The 21392-nt window shown below is 36.9% G+C and overlaps 1 protein-coding gene across 8 annotated transcripts in view; it reads right to left on the bottom strand.

Annotated features, from left to right (window-relative positions):
* LOC106867394 (uncharacterized) overlaps positions 1-21392 on the bottom strand; it is a 195260-nt gene that overhangs the window by 107726 nt on the left and 66142 nt on the right. Inside the window, exon 1 of one of the 8 annotated variants that reach the window (XM_089349131.1) lies at positions 14599-14617. The exons of the other annotated variants lie outside the window; for them this stretch is intronic. The gene's annotated coding sequence lies outside the window, so the exon portion shown is untranslated. Of the gene's footprint in view, positions 1-14598; positions 14618-21392 lie in introns of those variants that run through there. 8 annotated transcript variants of the gene reach the window in all.

The raw sequence follows: 21392 nt of genomic DNA, 5'->3' as shown, positions 1-21392 counted from the left end.
AGTATAACCAAATATCATATATTTCTGACACACACACAGAGAGAGAGAGAGAGAGAGAGAGAGAGAGAGAGAGAGAGAGAGAGAGGGAGAGAGAGAGAGAGAGAGAGAGAGAGAGAGAGAGACAGAGAGACAGAGAGACAGAGAGACAGAGAAAGAGAGAGAGAGAAGAGTAATAAACTCATAACTAAGTCTCACAAACTCTAGGACCTAAGTTTGCCTTTCATGATTTTTAAATCTGATTTTCAGTGAGTAACACCATTCCATAGAGCAGGGAAAAACTCATAATTTGGTATTCTTCTGATGGAGATTAATCTTTTCATATGCTAACCTTTAGAATAATGCCCACCTCAAGCTTTACCGTAAAGGTAAAACTCAAGAGTAGAACTCTTGGCATGTGTCAAGAACTCTCTTGAAAATTGATCATCTGGTGCTATTATCAGTTAAAGCTCTGGGGCACTACCACATGGTTCTGAGTTCAGATCATGGTGTCTCTCTGTGCAAAACAGCTAATTCTGCTTGCTGCAGTTTGCCTGACAGAAAGAAAAAAAAAACTTATTCAATTTCTATTTCATAGTTGAGTAGTTAGCAATAAAAGGGACCCCAAGCATGGAAAGATAGCTGTTAAACAATAAAAAATAAAAAGGTTCAATATTTTATTCTGTAATTGATGAAATCACTAATAGAGCTAAATCATTGAGATAAAAGAGTTTAATGCAGAACTTTACAAAATCTATATTGGAACACTTTAATATATCACTGATAATCTTCATGAGCATCATGAAATTAAGTCAAAGCTATTCAGTTTTTATAAATATTTGGCTGTGAAATATATTTAAGATCTGACGACTCTGTGTAAAATTAATCATGTGACTGGTGACACGTGACATAATATTTAATTGTTTTCTATTAATGTTGTTAATTCTATCATGGTAAAAAAAACTTAATGCGTCACAAAAATTTTATTTTCAAAAAGTGTGTCACCAATGTGAAAAGTTTAGAAACTCTTGCCTACTGCAAATCTCTCTCCTACTTCATAGAGGTCAATCAAAGCCTGTCTCAAGCTAGTTTTAATATTACTTCAGTATTTATTTCAGTGCTTGCTCTGCAATCTGTTGCTCCAAGTTAATTTTTACAGAGTATGCCTGGGTACTTTAGTTGTCATCCATACATGTACAAGATAACTATCACATCAGAGTCTGTAAATCTTATCAAACTACCTCAGCACTGTATGAAGTGTTGATTTTAAACTATCACTTGAAAGCTGAACAATAATTAAACATGATCTAAAATAAGTCAACAGTACTATTCTTTCAAGAGCTATAGATATTGTTATGTTCCAATCTTTTAAATAAGGTTTCTGAATAGCATTACTAAGTTTTAGTTAAGTAAAATATATTAGTGATTGGTACATATAAATGACCCTCTCTTCATATTCCAACAACAAATGTTTAACTTTATCCTATCAGGTAAAACTGAACATTTTTTTGGAGCTAATAGTAAAATGTTTTTATTAGAAATTGGAATTGACAGATATTTTTGCTAGAATTAAAGAACAAAGAAACCCAAAGACCAAGTGTTCAGTAACAGTACAGTACAAACAACATTTGCATCACAGAATGTCAAATGAAAAACAGAATGACAATATCTTAGTTCTCATAATTTTCAACTGTTTTATTCCACACTGGCATGGGTCAGCAAGTCTGTCATTCATTCACATCAGTCTATAAGGTTCTGTATTAGGTGATCAGATTTCATCACTTCTTCCAACACTAACAGAAGGCATTTATGTAAGCAACACCTTTGCAATAAATGAGCAAAGTCAGTGGTATCCTTTAGGGTACCAACAAAAAAAGTATTCATTATTATATTTTAGAAATGTTCATGCAAAGCGTTCATCCCTAGCAGCTTTGCAAAATTTTAGATAATCTTTGCTAACATTGTAAAACAGATGGGGGGGGGGGAGAGAGAGAGAATCAAGCAGTGAAAAAGAAAAAAAAATGAAATATTGAATGGTAAAAAAAAAAGAAAGTATGAATGAATGGAAGTAGATTTCAGAATGCATGAAATGTTTTAGCTTCAAAGAAGTAGATCTGCTCCAAAGGAGAAATGGTAAATAAATTACATTAAGGGTCAGGAGATTCAATCTTACTACTCCACTTACTTTTTTGATCTAATAAATATTACTCTTTGCCTATAGCAACATGTTATATAATAATGTCTTTTTATATCACAGATAGCAAAGCAAGTTTTAGAATTTTATTTGTGTGTTTCTGCCATAATCCCATTTGGGGGGGGGGGGGGGTTCTGGTGTTTTCTCTCTTTTGTTTTGTTTTTAATATCAAATGCTCAAATGTAATTTGTATGTCCTGAGTTAATTTGTAATATAATATGAATGATCCACGAGTATTGGTTTTCTATGAACTAAAATAGATTGTTATTATTTGATCTGCAACAAGTAACCTGCTTCAATTTCTTTCATGTAAATTATGAGTAATTTTGCTCTCTGTCACTAAGAGATAGTTGCATTAGAAGCAAGAAACTTCTTTCCAATTCCCTTCTAATTCTGAGAAGTGTGTGATACTAAAGAACTAGAAATCAAGTATTTTTTTTAATAACACAAGTAAATAAATTAATTTAAAACTCTGTATGCAAACATGCAATGTATTCTTTAAAAAATCAATCTCATTTAATAATCCATAGAATTGTGACTTAGTATCTAAAGCATTTCATTTTTCACCTTATATTCATATCAAATCCTGTCACTAGGAGTCGATATATTAAGAAAAGAAATTAATTACTCATCTAAATTGCCTAAAAGGACTACGTCTATTATATCAGTAAGGGACCATGTTAAGAAACTATATTGCAAATGTAAATACATATGCTTCAACAATTTATATAAAAGGGTATGGATTTTCAGAACAATCAAACACGAAATAACATGGGAAGATGGGCGTAAACATTTTAATAAAAATAACTGTTGTAACTTGTTTTTCTGTACATGCAGGTAGGGGATAGCTGCCCAGCGCATCATAGCAAAACTCCTTTTGGTCATTGTATTCTCCTGTGGCCCTGACATCTGACTTTATCATTTTTTATACCTTTTTTGAAGTTTCTTTCAGAAGGATACCTTCTATTGTCAGCACCTAGTACGTTTTACTCAATGAGTATTATCTATTCACATTACATCTTCACACCAACACAACTAACTCTCTTGTACACATCAGCCAATGTCTTTGACACAACCTCAGGTTATACTTTTGATACAAGTTAATATTACATATCCTATAGTCATGCTCAATTCATTTTCTTTAATTTCTATAACACTTCTCCATTCAATACTCACAATGAATGTTGAAAATGAAACTTCTTACATGTTTCATGTAGAATACTCTCATTTTCAAACATTTTGATGCAACCCCCCCCCCCACCACTCTCAACTTCTTAAATCTAATAAATCATAGCTAATATTTTAGAAACCAATTATTTTTAAAAATCAAGAACATTTAAGAGTTTCATTAGTGAACTTAATCGACATAAAAATTATACTATTCATGAGTCATCAAGTAGATTGCTTCAAAGTGATTCTAAACTAAAAGTTTAGTTTATTTAAGCATTGAATTAGTAGTAACAGTTTCAAATACAGTGTGTGTGTGTGTGTGTGTGTGCATGAGAGAGAGACAGACAGAAAGAGAGGTGAGAGAGGTGAGACAGAGAGAGAGAGAGAGGAGAGACAGAGAGAGAGGAGAGACAAAGAGAGAGATGAGAGACAGAGAGAAGTATGCATGTAAATAAATTCTTCATTCTCCTAATAAATAAGAGATTAGAAAGGCATAGGAATATATATATATATATATATATATATATATATAAATATAAACAATACTGATGCTCTATTCAGACTAAAGAAAAAGCCCTGTTTGACCTATATACCTAGGGTTTAATTCCTCAACATTTTGATAGTAGTAAAAAAAAACCAACCTATAAGAGTGTTGCCACTCTGACCAGAGAAACCTTTATAACCACATCCTTTATAGCCATGTCCATGCATAATGCTTACACCTTCCCTTTCCTTAGAAGTGATTGTCCCTTATACTATTACTACTAGATAAGAGACAATAAAATCAGAGACAGTTAGAATTTTTGCCTAGAACCAATTACTAGCCTGATAGACTTGGCTATGTCAAGATGGTTTTTTATGTATTCTTCCTCCCACTTGGATTTGAAATGTTGCCACAATTATAATATGTCTATTCTACTGTAATTTTCTGCATTTTCGTGCAGCTGAAGATTGCTCTACATATTGCATTTAATGTAATGCTCGCATTACTTAAATAAATGGAGTGGCATGAAACGTGAGTACTGCAATCATCTTTAAAATCCGTGTTGCTTATTTTGATTTTTCGGGGGCGTGGGTATACTTCTTGCAGAGAAATGGGTGGATAAGGTAATCGAGGTAGTTAGAGTATGCGATAGAATACTTAAGATTAGATTAGTCCTACACCATGGGTTAGCAACCATTATCTCGGCCTATGCCCCCTCAGCCCGGGCTACCCGACGGACAGAAAGACCAATTTTATGACACCCTCCTGCAGACTGACAGGGACCTTCTCTTTGTGGCTGGTGACTTCAATGGTCATGTTGGACAACATTCAGGGGGCTTCTATGGCGTACATGGAGGCTATGGTTTTGATTCCCCGCAATGAGGCTGCTGGAGTTCTGTGATGCAAATAACCTTATGGTCTGCAATACTAACTTCAGGAAACCTGCCAGGAAACCTAGTCACCTACCGTTCTGGCAGGCACACAAGCCAAATTGATTACATCCTCGCCAGGAAAAGGGAAAGATGGCTGCTTAGAAATGCCAAAACATTCCCAGGCGAAGAATGTACCCCACAACATAGACTAGTAGTTAGTGACTTCAGGATCAGAGCTAAGTGGCTGCCCAGAAGACGACCAGCTTGGAGGAGAAGGGTATGGAAGCTCAAAGATCCTGCGAATGGACAGAGATTTAGAGACTTATTACTTGAAGCCTTCGACGAAATAGAGGGGGATGTAGCTTCACACAATGTAGAGGACAACTGGACGTTTCTACGGGACAACCTGCTGAGGGCCACCGACGAGATCTGTGGTTGGTGCAAGGTCCCTTCTCGACCCAAAATAACGTGGTGGTGGAACAAGGAGGTAGACAGGGCTATTAGACAAAAGAAACAGGCTTGGAAGGACTGGAAGAACGGTGGTAGCAGGGAATTCTATCAAACTGCCAGAAGGGAAGCTAGGCGACAGGTTTATTTAGCCAGAGGGGAGGCAGATAAGAAAAGATTTGCCAATGTTCTGAGCCGTGAGGACCAAAGACTTGAGGTATTTCGTGTTGCAAGACAGTGTAGGAGAGAGAATAGTGATGTAGTAGGAGAGAAATGTGTTCGCATGGATGATGGTACGCTTGCTCTAAATGAGGCTGCAAAGAAAGAGGTCTGGAGATGCCACTACGATAGATTGCTTAATAAAGAGAATGAATGGGAGAAAGAGGGTCTGCCGTATGTCGACCCAACAGAGGGACCAGCTATCCGAGTTGATAGTACCATGGTAGATAAAGCAATTAAGAGTATGAAGACAGGGAAAGCCCCCAGCCCATCAGGAATCACTGCAGAGATGCTCAAAATATCTGGCAGTGTTGGCTATAGCCTAGTCACCCGTATTACGAACCAGGTGATACACGAAGGAGTCATACCCAATGACTGGTGTAGCAGCACCATAGTCAACTGCTACAAAGGCAAAGGTGATGCTTTAGATACAAATAATTACAGAGGTATCAAGCTTTTAGATCAGGTAATGAAAGTCACGGAGAGGGTCATAGCTCAACTGGTTAGGGAGCGAGTCAGTTTAGATGAGATGCAGTTTGAATTCGTGCCTGGGAAAAGCACCACTGATGCTATATTTCTGGTAAGACAGCTTCAGGAGAAATACCTAGCCAAGGATAAACCTCTGTTCCTGGCTTTCGTTGATATGGAGAAAGCCTTTGACAGGGTCCCCCAATCTCTCATCTGGTGGTCAATGAGGAAACTAGGGATAGAAGAATGGTTAGTGAGAGCTGTGCGAGCCATGTACAGAAACACTGTCAGTAAGGTGAGGGTTGGCAAATAGTACAGTGAAGAATTCCGGGTGGAGGTAGGGGTCCACCAAGGTTCTATCCTCAGCCCCCTCCTATTTATCATAGTCCTCCAGGCTATAACAGAGGAATTCAAGACAGGATGCCCCTGGGAGCTCCTCTACGCTGATGACCTTGCACTAATTGCTGAGTTACTATCACAATTAGAGGAGAAGTTTCAGGTGTGGAAGCAAGGACTAAAATCGAAGGGCCTTAGAGTCAACCTAGCTAAAACCAAAGTCCTCATAAGTAGGAGGGCAGACAAAACACAAACCCCTTCGGGTAGATGGCCCTGCTCGATCTGTAGAAAAGGAGTGGGTAGTAACTCTATAAGATGCACCCAGTGCAAGCTATGGACACATAAGAGGTGCAGCAATATCAAAGGAAGGTAAACTAGGAAGTTAGTTTTTGTATGCAGCAGATGTTCTGGAGCTATAAATACTGTGAATGTGCAGAAAACAACTTCTGCCACATTCCAGGGCAAAAAACTAGAAGTGGTTGATAGCTTCCGCTATCTTGGGGACCAAATTAGCAGTGGAGGTGGGTGCGCTGAAAGCATAGCTGGTAGAATTAGAATAGCCTGGGCAAAGTTCAGAGAGCTCTTACCTCTGCTGGCGACAAAGGGTCTCTCTCTCAGAGTAAAAGGCAGATTGTATGACGCATGTGTACGAACAGCCATGCTTCATGGCAGTGAAACATGGGCCTTGACTGCTGAGGACATGCGTAGGCTTGCAAGGAATGAAGCCAGTATGCTCCGATGGATGTGTAATGTCAGTGTGCATACTAGACAGAGTATCAGTACCTTGAGAGAAAAGTTGAACTTTCGAAGCATCAGTTATGGTGTGCAAGAGAGATGATTGCGCTGGTATGGTCATGTAGCGAGAATGGATGAGGATAGCTGTGTGAAAAAGTGCCCCACCCTAGCAGTTGAGGGAACCTGTGGAAGAGGTAGGCCCAGGAAGACCTGGGATGAGGTGGTGAGGCACGACCTTCGTACATTGGGCCTCACCGAGGCGATGACTACTGACTGAGACCTTTGGAAATATGCTCTGCGTGAGAAGACCCGGCAAGCCAAGTGAGACCTAAATCTATGGCCTCAGCCAGTCCACTTACGTGTACCTTCCTTCAATGGACACTAAACTCCACTTGCGAAGACCTGTGGAGGCAAGTGAAATCGAAATCGAGTTAATTTGGAAACTAAACCCCACTTGCGAAGACCTGTTGAGGCAAGTGAAATAGAAATTTGAGTTAAGTTGGACACTAAACTCCACTTGCGAAGACCTGTGGAGGCAAGTGAAATCGAAATCGAGTTAAATTCGACGACTGGCACCCATGCCAACGCCGTCTCCTTCATTGTACACAAAACTCAGCTTGCGAAGACTTATTGGGGCAAGCGAAATCGAAATCGTGATGGCACCTGTGCCCGCAGCATGTATATGGACCTTCGAGTGGGATCGTTGCCGGTGCCCCTAGACTGGCTCATGTGCGGGTGACACATGAAATAAAATGCGCCATTTTGGGCGTGGCCGTTGCCAGCGCCACCTGGACTGGCTCTTGTGCGGGTGACACATGAAAAATTTTTCGAATCGAGATCGTTGCCAGTGCCCCTGGACAGGCTCTTGTGCGCGGCCGTTGTAGGATTTTCGAGCGAGATCGTTGCTGGTTCCCTCGGACTGGCTCATGTGCGGGCGACACATGCAATCTTTCGAGTGAGATCGTTACCAGTGCCCCTGGACTGGCTCTTGTGCGGGTGACACAAGAAATTTTTCGAGCAAGACCGTTGCCAGTACCCCTGGACTGGCTCTTGTGCGGGGCCGTTGTAGGATTTTCGAGCGAGATCGTTGCTGGTTCTCTTGGTCTGGCTCATGTGCGGGCGACACATGAAATCTTTCGAGTGAGATCGTTGCTGGTGCCCCTGGACTGGCTCATGTGCGGGTGACACATGAAATCTTTCGAGCAAGATCGTTGCCGGTGCCCCTAGACTGGCTCATGTGCGGGCGACACATGAAATCTTTCGAGTGAGATCGTTGCCAATGCCCCTGGACTGGCTCTTGTGTGGGTGACACAAGAAATTTTTCGAGCGAGACCGTTGCCAGTGCCACTGGACTGGCTCTTGTGCGGGGCTGTTGTAGGATTTTCGAGCGAGATCGTTGCTGGTTCCTCTGGACTGGCTCATGTGCAGGCGACACATGAAATCTTTCGAGTGAGATCGTTGCTGGTGCCCCTGGACTGGCTCTTGTGCGGGTGACACAAGAAATTTTTCGAGCGAGATCGTTGCTGGTTCTCCTGGTCTGGCTCATGTGCGGGCGACACATGAAATCTTTCGAGTGAGATCGTTGCTGGTGCCCCTGGACTGGCTCATGTGCGGGTGACACATGAAATCTTTCGAGCAAGATCGTTGCCGGTGCCCCTAGACTGGCTCATGTGCGGGCGACACATGAAATCTTTCAAGTGAGATCGTTGCCAATGCCCCTGGACTGGCTCTTGTGCGGGTGACACAAGAAATTTTTCGAGCGAGACCGTTGCCAGTGCCACTGGACTGGCTCTTGTGCGGGGCCGTTGTAGAATTTTCGAGCAAGATCGTTGCTGGTTCCCCTGGACTGGCTCATGTGCAGGCGACACATGAAATCTTTCGAGTGAGATTGTTGCCAGTGCCCCTGGATTGGCTCTTGTGCGGGTGACACAAGAAATTTTTCGAGCGAGACCGTTGCCAGTGCCCCTGGACTGGCTCTTGTGCGGGGCCATTGTTGGATTTTCGAGCGAGATCGTTGCTGGTTCCCCTGGACTAGCTCATGTGCGGGCAACACACGAAAATTTTTTTTTTTTTTTTTGTGCGGGTGGCACATGAAATGCACCATTTTGTGCGTGGCCGTTGCCAGTACCGCCTGACTGGCCTTCGTGCGGGTGACACGTAAAAGCACCCACTACACTCTCTGAGTGGTTGGCGTTAGGAAGGGCATCCAGCTGTAGAAACTCTGCCAAATCAGATTGGAGCCTGGTGTAGCCATCTGGTTTCACCAGTCCTCAGTCAAATCGTCCAACCTATGCTAGCATGGAAAGCGGACATTAAACGACGACGACGACAGAGAGAGAGAGAGAGAGAGAGAGAGTGAGAGAGAGAGAGAGAGAGAGAGAGAGAGAGAGAGAGAGTTAGCAAGAAAGTAATTTCGGTTTTTTAGTGTGAAATAAAAGTAATTTTTTTTCACACAAAGAATGAACTTTAATCAATTATATATTTTCCATTTTGTTTGATGACCTTTTGCCATCTTTCTGGCAATTTCATGATTCCACGCTCATACAATTTCTGGTCCTTATCAGCCAAAAGCTGAAGCATGTGTGATTTCAGGTCACTATTACTATTGAAAGTCTTACCATTCAAAAGATTATGCAAGCTTTGAAATAAATAGTAATCTGATGGTGCAAGGTAGGGGCTATATGGTGCAAGTGACATCACTTTCTAATCAAGCTCTGATAATTTTGCACAAGTTAGCAAAGACGTGTGTGATCTGGTATTGTTATGGTGGAACAAGATTCCTTTACGATTTGCCAATTCTGGCTGTTTTTCCTTGATTGCTTTCTCCAGTTTCATTAGTTGTTGACAGTAAACATCTGAATTGATCATTTGATTCCTTGAAAGCAGCTCAAAATACACAACACCATTGTAATCTCACCAAATTGACAGCATAACCTTTTTTGATACAATTCAGCTTTTGATCTGGTTTGTGCTGGTTCATTACGCTTGGACCATGATCGTTTTCGATTGATGTTTGTGGACAATCCATTTTCCATCATCAGTGATGATTCGTTTAAAAAAAAAGGTTGATTTCATTGCATTTGAGATGCACATCGCAAATATTGATTCATTGTGTTAAGTGAATCTCTCAATTTATATGGAACCCAAATATTGAGCTTCTTAACGAGTCCAAAACATTCAAAGTGATTTTCAATTGTTGGGTGTGATACATTTAACCTTTCTGCAATCTCTTGCACAGTTGCATGACAATCAAATTCAGTCATCATCAACTTCAGTAGGTTGACCAGAACGTTGGTCATCGTTGAGTGAAAAATCTCCAGAACAGAATTTTTAAAACCATTTCTGACACATGCGTTCTGTTAAGCAATCAACACCATAAACTTCACATATCTCTTTGTGAGCCTCAGCAGCTTTCTTGCCTTTATGGAAATAAGAAAGCAAAATATGGCAAAAATATTCGTTTTGCACACCAATTGACACTGAACTAACAGCTATAAATAAAATTACATGCAATTTACTTCTAAAGTAAGCTAAAAGTAACGGCTATCAAATGTCAAAAGGAAAAAACCATAACATTGACAAAAGTCCTTCAAAAACTCATAACTCTACCTATTTGCGAAAAACGAAATTACTTTCTTGCCAACCCAATATTATTGTCAACATCGTCATTTTAGCATCCACTTTTTCATGCTGACATGGTCCACATACAATTTATTGAAGTAGATTTTCTGCAGCAGGACAACTCTTCAGTCACCAACTCTCACCTGTTTCAAAGCAAGGTAATATTTCCTTATGGCCAGACATGTTTTTCATGGAAAACTGGAAACAACATGCTTATTTGCCAATGATGGTTGTTCTACAACCTCCACAAGACATCAAGACAAGGGTACACACACACACACGATGAGCCTCTTTCACAAGGCTTCCATCTGTCCAGGAATATAGTAGAAGATATTTGTTCAAGAAAATGCACAGTGGGACTGAACCAAATCAAAGTTTAAATATTTATCTAATACTAACGATGATACTTTATTCTTTCTTTGTTTTCGTTTACTCTACTCTTTTTACTCTCTTACTTGTTTCAGTCATTCGACTGTGGCCATGCTGGAGCACCGCCTTTAGTCGAGCAAATCACCCCCCAGGACTTATTCTTTGTAAGCCTAGTACTTATTCTATCAGTCTCTTTTGCTGAACCGCTAGCTTTCGGGTACGTAAACACACCAGCATTGGTTGTCAAGCAATGTTGGGGGGACAAACACAGACACACAAACATATACACACACACATACATTATACATATATATACGACAGGCTTCTTTCAGTTTCCATCTACCAAATCCACTCACAAGGCTTTGGTCGGCCCGAGGCTATAGTAGAAGACACTTGCCCAAGGTGCCACACAGTGGGACTGAACCCGGAACCATGTGGTTCGTAAGCAAGCCTACTTACCACACAGCCACTCCTACGCCTACCAGAATTTTTATTGATTCATTTACTTAAACTTGATGAATTTCATTTTAAACTAAGGAAATATACACTTTCCTAAGTTCATTTATCCAAGCAGAAAAGAGTGACAAAATAGTTATGATATATATATGATATATTCCAAAGTTAAAATCCCAAATCAAAATGAAACTGCATTCTTCAACAAAGATCTCTCTCTCTCTCTCTCTCTCTCTCTCCCTCACTCTCACACACACACACACACACACACACACACACACACACACACACAACCACCGTTCAAATAAGCTAAATGAATCCAAAACAGATTGTGCTCAGCTTCTGATACGTAACTCTTGACATATAGTTGCACTGCTTCTAATTAACTGACACAGTAGTCCACTCATTCCAAAGCCTGCACAGCAATGACATTGTAATGTCAATGCAATATTTCAATCTATTTAATAGTCAGTCAGTCAAATTGCAGTATCATTAACAGTGCATCTAGCAGCTGCACTACTTGTATTGTATTGCATTCTGTCAAGAGCTTTCTTACACATTACTAGTCAACAGGTGAATGTCTACAAGTCATAGGTTATTGAAATTAGTGTGAGATTGTGAGGGACATTTGGAAATTTAAGAAAAAAAGTAAAAATAATGAGAACATTATGAAGCTAAAAGCTTACTGCCAAATTCTCAATGAATGTGTCAGTAGATGTCACATGTATGGAAAACAAAGAAAAAAAATCAAAACAATGATGTACATATTCATTCTTAATATGTTTTGATAGATTTGAATGTGAATATGTTAATTGCTGTTGTATGCCATCTATGGAGAACAATTTTTCCTTTCATACAATAGGTATTCACAACACTATTCATTTAAGAATGTTTTTTCTGCTTTGTTGTTTTGATTTTCACTGTTCTCAATGCACACAGCAATTCATTATTATTTTGGCAGACATCACGTATCAGCAAATAATCTGTTCACTGATTTCTATAAACAAGAGCCAAAATTCTTGTTTAGACTCACTGAGTCTGGAGGTGCATTTGACTGAAGAGACACAACCAAGTTGAAACCACACAGTGTCTTAAAGTCTCTTTATCTCAATGATCTCAGTGCATTTAGAACACACATTGACTGAGAGAAGTTGTGCTCCATAGACAAAATACAACAGCAATTAGTATATTCATGTTTGAGCATATTAAGAATGAATAGTTACATTACTGTTTTGATTTTCACTGTTCTCCATGCAAGTGATGATTTACTACACACACACACACACACAGAGTCTTTTCAGTTTCCATTTACCAAACTCACTCACAAAGCTTTGGTTGACCTATGGCTATATTAAAAGACATATATACATATATATTATGCGTCTGTGAATGAATGAATGTGTGTGTATGTATGTACTTGTGTATGTATATGCATTATGTATATATTTTATGTGCGTGCATTCACATAAGTAATAGAATAGGAGACTGAAGAGAAGAGATAGCTCTACACCAGAAAAAAGTCAGAAATGTAATATAATTAAACAAATAACAGAGGTATAGAGAGTAAGTGAATGGGAAAAAATGATTTTAAAAAAGGGGGTGGGGAGAACCTTAATGTATGATATCCAGTTAGGAAAGGACATTAGGAAATGAAAAAAGATATAAAGGCAGAATTTGATGGAGAGAAAAAATTGAGTGAAATACATATAGGTAAAGAAGAGGAGATTTAACAAAGCATGTGAGTGAATCAATGAGAATAATGTAAGAGAAAGAGTGGAAGTGAAAAGAATAACAGAGAGAAAACAAATGCAACAAGGCATGAAGAAAAAACATTAAGAATTACCGAAAGAAAGAAATCTCATAATTTTATTATTCTTTTTGTTATGTTTTACTGCAGTACACTAGTGCACAGACATACTTAGAGAACAGGTAGGGAGACAGACATCAGACAGACAGATATATGTATATTGTCAAAGAATTCTGGTGGATTTGGTGAACAAATTCTATGACAACTCAATTACTTTCATTTCTTGGTTACTATATTCTCTCCCGATAATACATTATTGTTTGTCAAAGTATATCACCTGTATTATGATTTTAGTTATGAAGATGAAAGTGTGTTTAAATATTAAAACAATAAAAAGCTAAAGTATATTCAGATATGCAGTCAAAGAACAATAATGAGTTGATTGATATTTTTCTTGACAAGTGTGGAAGAAATTTCTGAACATGCTTTGCCTTCTTGAAACTCATCAGTGATGTATAGACTACCTGTTAATTACTGAAGTGAAAGAAATTCACCAAGTAGATGTAGATAAGATAAATCTAACACTTGTTGGCAAAGAGTAAGAGAAATACTGACAAGACAAAATTGCAATAAATTTACTGTCTAAGATATTTTTTTCTTTTACCACATATGAGATGTGTATAGTTATATTTTACTAAACTGTATAATGTTATATTGTAACTGGTCTCTGATGACAGGATTAAAGAGATTGTGCAAAATTTACATTCTTCTTATAAGTATTAATAAGATTGTCTTAGTCAATTTAAATGAAAAGAGATTCTCATCATATTCATAGTTAACCAAGAAATGCATATTTAGTTTAAAATATTTACTCAAAACAAAAGTATGGAGCAAAATATTTACTTCATACTCATTAAGATTAAACTAATAATGAATAGATAAAAATAACTCATTCAGTAAAATTATTTTCCTCTTGCCTATGTGATTTAGATAGTAGAATCCACTGCCTCCAAAAAGTAAAGAGGAATTAATCTAAATTATTTTACAAATTATGAATAACTCAAAAATAAGTATTAGAACAGACACTGAAAACTTGACAAAAATTATTAACAAAAACTGAAATCCATTGTTAATCTATAAACATTTTATGTCAGTTTAGAGTTGACAACAGAAAAAGAATGTAAGCTCTAACAAGACCATCAAAATATTTCACACATACAAACACAGAGTATATTAAAATATAGTTCTCCAAAGACATACCTTCATCTATAGTTATCAAGAACACTGATGAAAATTAGTTCAATATTAATAAATATCATCACAAGTGTTCTAGAAAGTCACTATAATAGCATTACTTGCACTGTAGTGACTTTCTAAAACATTTTAAACCCTGCTTCATATAAACTCCACTTTTCTAATATCAGTAAATATATTTGTGCCAAATAGATGGCAAAGGTAAAAAAAGAAGAAAAATTGTTTCAAACACCATTAAATATTTTTTGCTTACCTGAAAATCTTGGTTTGTAGTTCTACTTCAGGGTGAATGCATTTTTTTGTGCATTTCAACCTTTTACGCACAGAAATTCCCATGTTTGAGTTGTTTTGTTCTTGGTTTGGTTTAGAAACAAAAAAGTGCTTCTTTCAAATTATGAACAAATGATTCTTCATTTCTTAACAGTATTTTATAAGCTCTTAGTAATTTGTTGACACCAGTCCATATAGTTTCTAATGAGGTCAGCATTACTAATATGGAAAATGGTAATAAACAGATGAATAATGCTCCCTCAAGTAGTTTAGTCTACAACTCACTTGAATTTAACCATGCTCAATTAATCACTATAGTGCTCTAGTTACTCATTGATTAACTTCTTTTGATTAGAATCACACTAGTCTGTTATTATCACATGTAAAAGTGAAGAAAACCTGTTGTGTGCTGTAGTAGTGCCTAAGCCGACTTACAAGGGATTGGGTATTGGAATGTACAAAAATCTAATATTGTAGTGATAACCAGCAGACTAGTCGGTACCAACTTACTACTTCTTACCACTATAGTTCCCATGCTAATATCAAGTAGTAGTATTTCTGACTCACATCTAACTTCACATGCACTTGAATGCATAAATACATAGGCGAGCAAAAACACACACACACACGCTAATAGTCACACACACCACAACCACCACCATCAGTCATTTCATTGGTAATTTGTATTGAAGAACGCTACATTACAAATTATAATGAAGAATCGAATTAATACAACTCAATAAACATCATGAATAGGGCAGTGTGCCATTAACAATCAGGTAAAGAGAAAGGTAAAAATTTTAACAGAGAGGGCAGGAAATGGAATTGCATTAAAAAAGAGTTTCAAACAGTGAGAGGTAGGGCAAAGGAGATATTGAATGTAAAGAACTCTGCTAGCTACTCAACCAAATCTGAATGATAATAATATTCACTATACTACTGTAACTATCAAACACAACCCCTTAACTATCAGGTCATCCTAAAAGTTCTGTCCAATTTTACCTTTTTTAAAATTGAATGAAATTTAATCGTATTTTAGAATGTCTAATGGAATTAAAAATTATTTTTATGCATTTGTGTACATTTAAACTAATTAAATATTATTTTACAGAATAATAGAATTAAAACTTCTTTGATTTAAACCCTTTCTAACATGGAAGTATCCAAAGAGCATTTAAAGCACATAATGCTTTATGAGTACAAAAAAAGGAAACTCTGCAGCCAAAGTGACTTAAAACATACACTCAGTTTATGGGAAAGAATGCTTGAATGAAAGAACTTGCAGAAGATGGTTTGCAAAATTCAGAAGTGGAGATTTCAGCCTTGAACATGAAGATCGAACAGGATGACCAGTTGAGTTTGATGATAAGCTCCTTGAAGTATTACTTGAAGAAAACTCTGCATTATCAGTTGAAGAATTGGCGTTATGGTTCAAACCATACAACTGTTCATTGTCATCTTCAACAACTTGGAAAGGTTCCTAAACTTGAAAAATGGGTGCCTCATGAATTGTCTGAAAGCAACCGCAAATCCCGAGTTGACATCTGTTCTTCTCTCCATTCTTGCAAACTCATTTCACCCTTTTTGGATAAACTTGTGACTGGTGACGAAAAATGGATCTTCTATCGAAATGTTAAACATTGTAAACAGTGGATGGTAAAAGGGAAAAGCTCAACTACAACCGAGAAGGGAACTTCATGAAAAAAAGGTTCTTCTCTCTATCTGGTGGGATTGCAAAGGAGTAATTCACTTTGAATTGTTACCACCTAATGCAACAATCAATACTCAAGTCTACTGTCAGCAATTAGAGCATTTGAACCAAGCTTTAAAGAAAAAAGACTTGCTTTAGTGAATCGAAAAGGAGTGATGTTTCATCAGGACAATGCGTGACCCCCACACTGCAAAGATCACATCACAGAAGATCGAAGAGCTTGGTTGGGAAAAAATTCTTCATCCACCTTATTCTCCCAACCTTGCTTCTTCAAACTACCATTTGTTTCATAGTTTACAGAATCATTTGGGGACATAACTTTCGCAAGCCAGGAGGAGGTCAAAACTGACATTTCAGAGTTCTTAGCTTTGAAAGCAAAAGAGTTTTACATTGATGGGATTAAAAAGCTTGTAAATAGATGGAAGGAAGTTATAGATAATCAGGGAAAGTACATTGATGATTAAATTTCAATTAAATATAACATTTGATCACTTGTTTTCTTTATTCAAAATTCAGACAGAACTTATGAGATGACCTGAAATTTATCATAACTACAAAGGAATAACTTTTATTTTACATACTATGTTAATTTTAATATATATCATCAACTCTAAGAAGATGAGAGACAAAAATCACTTCTTGTATGATTTTAACTCTGAAATACAAAAGGAAGTCAGGTTATATTTCACTCTGCACCTTAGGTGTCACTCTACCATTTACACTAGTTTCATTACTCTTACAGAAAAAAAAAATCTTTTATACAAGTGTAACATTTCAGATTCATATAGCAAAGGAAACAGTGAATTGTAATATTCATGCCTTTCAGAGAGATGTGAGTGAAATACTTACTTTAAGTGAAAACTGGTGTGAACTATAACTTATTGAGGAACCTCAATAGCCATAACAGAAAAAGATGAAATGATACAAAAGGACAAAGCTAAAATTCAACTTTAAAATTTGTTACATTCCTCAAAAAGCTTTAGTAATTTCTCTCGGGTAAAGAAGAAAAAAACATTTAAAATAATTTTTAAAGGTCAAAGATCTATTTCAGGAAAATATATTTTAGCATTAGGAAGGGCATCCACTGGTTAGCCTGTTTCTATCAAACTTTCCAAACCATACCAAAATGGAATGAGGACATTAAATGATAATGATGATGATTTCAGTTTTGTGTTTAGTTTACAAGATTTTTTAATGTGAACTCACATGTTGAAACAAACTTTGCTGTATCTTGGGAGGGTCATTACACCAATTATAAACACTTCTTTTTTATTATTATTATTATTGTCAATTGGTTAGTTATTTGACCAGCTAAAGAATCAATTATTTGTTTAATCATTTGGTTAGTCATTCAATCGGTTGTGTATGTCAAAATCCTTTCATTATGATTCAGGATCTCTTCAATGACATGCACTCTCTACTCTAGGTCAGCTTCAAAAAGATTTTAAACAACCAAACTTTTATTTCAGTAAAATCCTTGAAATTTTAAACAATAAAACTAATGTCCTAACTTAACAGATATAATGAGAAGGAGCAGTTGATTTTAATTTTGATTTAAAGTAACTCTTTACTTGACTATCATATTGTTAGAAGACTTGATCAACTGAAATAAGAATATAATGCAAAATATGTCAACAGTTGAGCTCTAATAGAGTTTATTATACATTGCTTGATATGTCTTTTTTAAGATATACTGATTAGGGAGTGGTTTGAAGAAGATCTGGAGACCATTTCTAGCAGGTTAAGCTGCAGCAAAGAGGCTCTGTCATTAGCTCATCATTTTGGACTGGTTATTATAGATACAACAATATCAAGCCATGTGACAGAAGTGGAGCAAGCCCTGAACTCTGTGCTTACTTCTAAAAATCAGTTTCATACACATATAGTGACCCTATCAGATAAGAACAAATAATACTACAAAAGGCCATGAAGGGAAAATGGTTTGTCACAGTATTGAGAAGAGAAACAGACAGCATTTTATTACTTCAAAGAAAAATGATTTAATATTGTTTTCTTTACACAAACCTGGTAAATACATATATAAGTATGAATGCTTACTAAGTTTCATTGAAAAATATAATTTACAATGATTCAGCAAAAAAAAAGGAGAAAAAAAAAAGGAAAAAAACGAGAAAGAAAAAAAAAAAGCAGAACGTTCCAGACGAGTAATCCTATTTTTATTTCTAGAAGTAAAATAATGTTTTGAATAACTTAACCTCTGTCTCAAACACTAAACCTAAATCAATCAAAATGTTGCACTTAAAATAAAAGAAAAAAAAAAGGGGGTGGATGGGGACCCAGTAAGGACGATGTGAGTGTTGATGTGAAACTTTTACAGACCAATAACTAATCCTTTTTTAAAAAAACAAATTATCTTTATTTGGATGAATGAATCCTCCCATTCTCATTGGTGATAGTCAGGGGGTGTCAGACATAACCTATTCATTGATTCTTCATGCTCTCTTTGCGGTGAACAGGGTTGGTGAACTTCAAGTCCTCTTCCAATCCAATTTGGGATTGATCCCTTAACCTTCATCTCACTGCAAGCACTCACAGGCAGTGAAAATTTATATTCAGTTGTCCTCCTCCAAATTTGGCTACCTTCCAAGGCTGCTGAACCCAGGCTGTGACCCATTATACTGCCAGTGTGGGGTTGTGAACACAGTAGTGTCTTCTCTTAGAGACAGACTTCAACAAAAGCAAAAGAGAACCTCACACATTTATGGATGTATTAAACAAGTACTGATTTCAATATAATCTCAATGATGCTGAGCAAGTTTCATTAGATAGCCAACAAGTTATTTACTGTTTATATTACAACTTGCTTCCCAGAATTTATCTAAGATGATACAAGGTTAGATAATGTCAGTAAGAAAGTACAACATTTCTGAAGATTTAAGTCAATGAATTTGGAAGGAATTACATGTGACACAAGTGAAATATTGAGACATAGTGTTAATCTTATGTCCTGCACTCAATTCTAGTTTTTATTTGTATTTAATTTAATAATTTTATGTTTGTTTTGCGTGTTATATTAGAGGTTTTCATATGAATTTATAGAGCAAGGGCATGTCTTTTCTTATACATACATATATGCACACAGATTGGTAATCACTAAAAATAGGTACTACTTCTATATTAGACTGTAAATTGAAAGTGGTGCTTATTTTCAGCACTTCAGAATAAAATAAGAAAGTAACGTGGCTTACTAAGAGACATTCAGTTACTATATATCTAGAAGGCTCTTAACTAATGATCTTGTGACCTAATGCCCTGCACTTAACCTCACAATACATAAGTTGATGACATAACTCATGAACTAGCATTCAAATTATATCAGATAAATTAAGGTGGCAAGCTGGTAGAATTGTGACCACACTGGACAAAATGCTTGGCAGCATTTCTTTCAGCTTTACATTCTGAGTTCAAATTCTGCCAAGGTTGACTTTGCTTTTTGACCGCATGAGGTCAATGAAATAAATACCAGTAAAGTACTGGGGTTGTTGTAATTGACTATCCTTCTCTCCCAAAATTTCATGCCTTGCACCTATAGTAGAAAAAAATATTAAAACAGCTTCCAAATTACATAAAATTTAGGACATTATAATTAGACAACAATGATGGGATAATTTAATGACTAATTCATAATCAGTTCATTGCCTTAAGAATGTTAATTCGAAAATTTTGGTCATTATAAGCAGAGATTAAGTAAACTGAGAATAGATAAGTCATCAAAGAAAGAATAATGAATACAATTGAATATCTAAAGCAAATTTCAAGCACAGTAACATGCAACATTTCCTTTGCAATATAATGAATCAACTGAGAAGCACACTCAGGTTGTGATACAAACAATAAATGGCCTACTGGATATTTAATGAACTTGTTCAACACCATTGAGATTTCACTGAAATCAGTACAAGTTAATATATTAGTCAATGAATATACATAATTATTTTAAAGATGTCTAGACGCATTGTGGATCAACAAAGCAAAGATCTCAACATTGCAGAATAAAATTGGTTCTACAGCAGAAGATTTGCTTCTTCAAGCAGACAGACATTGTACCAGCTATTTTAGTTAAAGTAATTTGTATATCCAGGCCAACAAAGTACTGAAAAGGACAGATTTAATTTTACGATAGGCGCAGGTGTGGTTGTGGCTTTAAGATGGTCATTTTGCAATTAAATGGTTTTGGGTTCAATCCCACTGTTCAGTTTTCTTCTATAACCCCTGGCCAGCCAATGAGATGTCAGGAGATTTAGTAGAGGAAAACTCCAGAAAGCTTGTTGTGTGTATATCTCTTTTACTTGTTTCAGTCATTAGATTGCAGCTATGCTGGGGCACCGCCTTGAAGAACTTCTAGTTGAATGAATCAACCTCCCAGTACTTATATTTTTTGAAGTCCAATACTTATTCTATCAGTTTCTTTTACCAAACCACTAGATTATGAGGACATAAACATGCTAACACTGGCTGTCAAGTGGTGGTAGAGGACAAACAGGCATAAAGGCACACACACACACACACACACACACACACACACACACACACACAATTAGCTTCTTTCAGTTTCCACCTACCAAATCCACTCACAAGGCTTTGGTTGATCTGAAGCTATAGTAGAAAACAAGGTGCCATGTAGTGAGACTGAACTCAGAACAATGTGGTTGGGAAAAGTATGTGTGTGTCTGTGTGTGTGTGTGTGTGTGTGTGGTCATATGTGCATGAAGGTGCATCAATGTTTGTATATTTTATGCTCAGCACTGCTTTACTTAAGCAGTGTTTGTGTTGACATTATGACTAGCTGCTCCGTACTTTCAGAGACCTGTGGAATGAAATAAATCCGTTACAAGAAAAACAGGTAAAGATTAGCAACAGGACAGATAAGTGGCTGTAAAATCCTTCTTCAAATAGCTCTCTGTCCAAACTCCTGCTAGTATGGAAAATTGGATGTTATGAGAACAAACTATAACATCCTTGATACGCAGAAATGGAGAGGCCACAGACTAAATACTGTGTAATCAATAACAACTATAGAGGTAAACAAAAATGCAGCAGAATTT

This window comes from Octopus bimaculoides, chromosome 3, assembly GCF_046866305.1.
Source record: "Octopus bimaculoides isolate indiv1 chromosome 3, ASM4686630v1, whole genome shotgun sequence".
In the NCBI taxonomy this organism is placed as follows: Eukaryota; Metazoa; Mollusca; class Cephalopoda; order Octopoda; family Octopodidae; genus Octopus; species Octopus bimaculoides.
The sequence above is the reverse complement of the archived record's forward strand: the minus strand, read 5'-3'. Positions and strand labels throughout refer to the sequence as shown.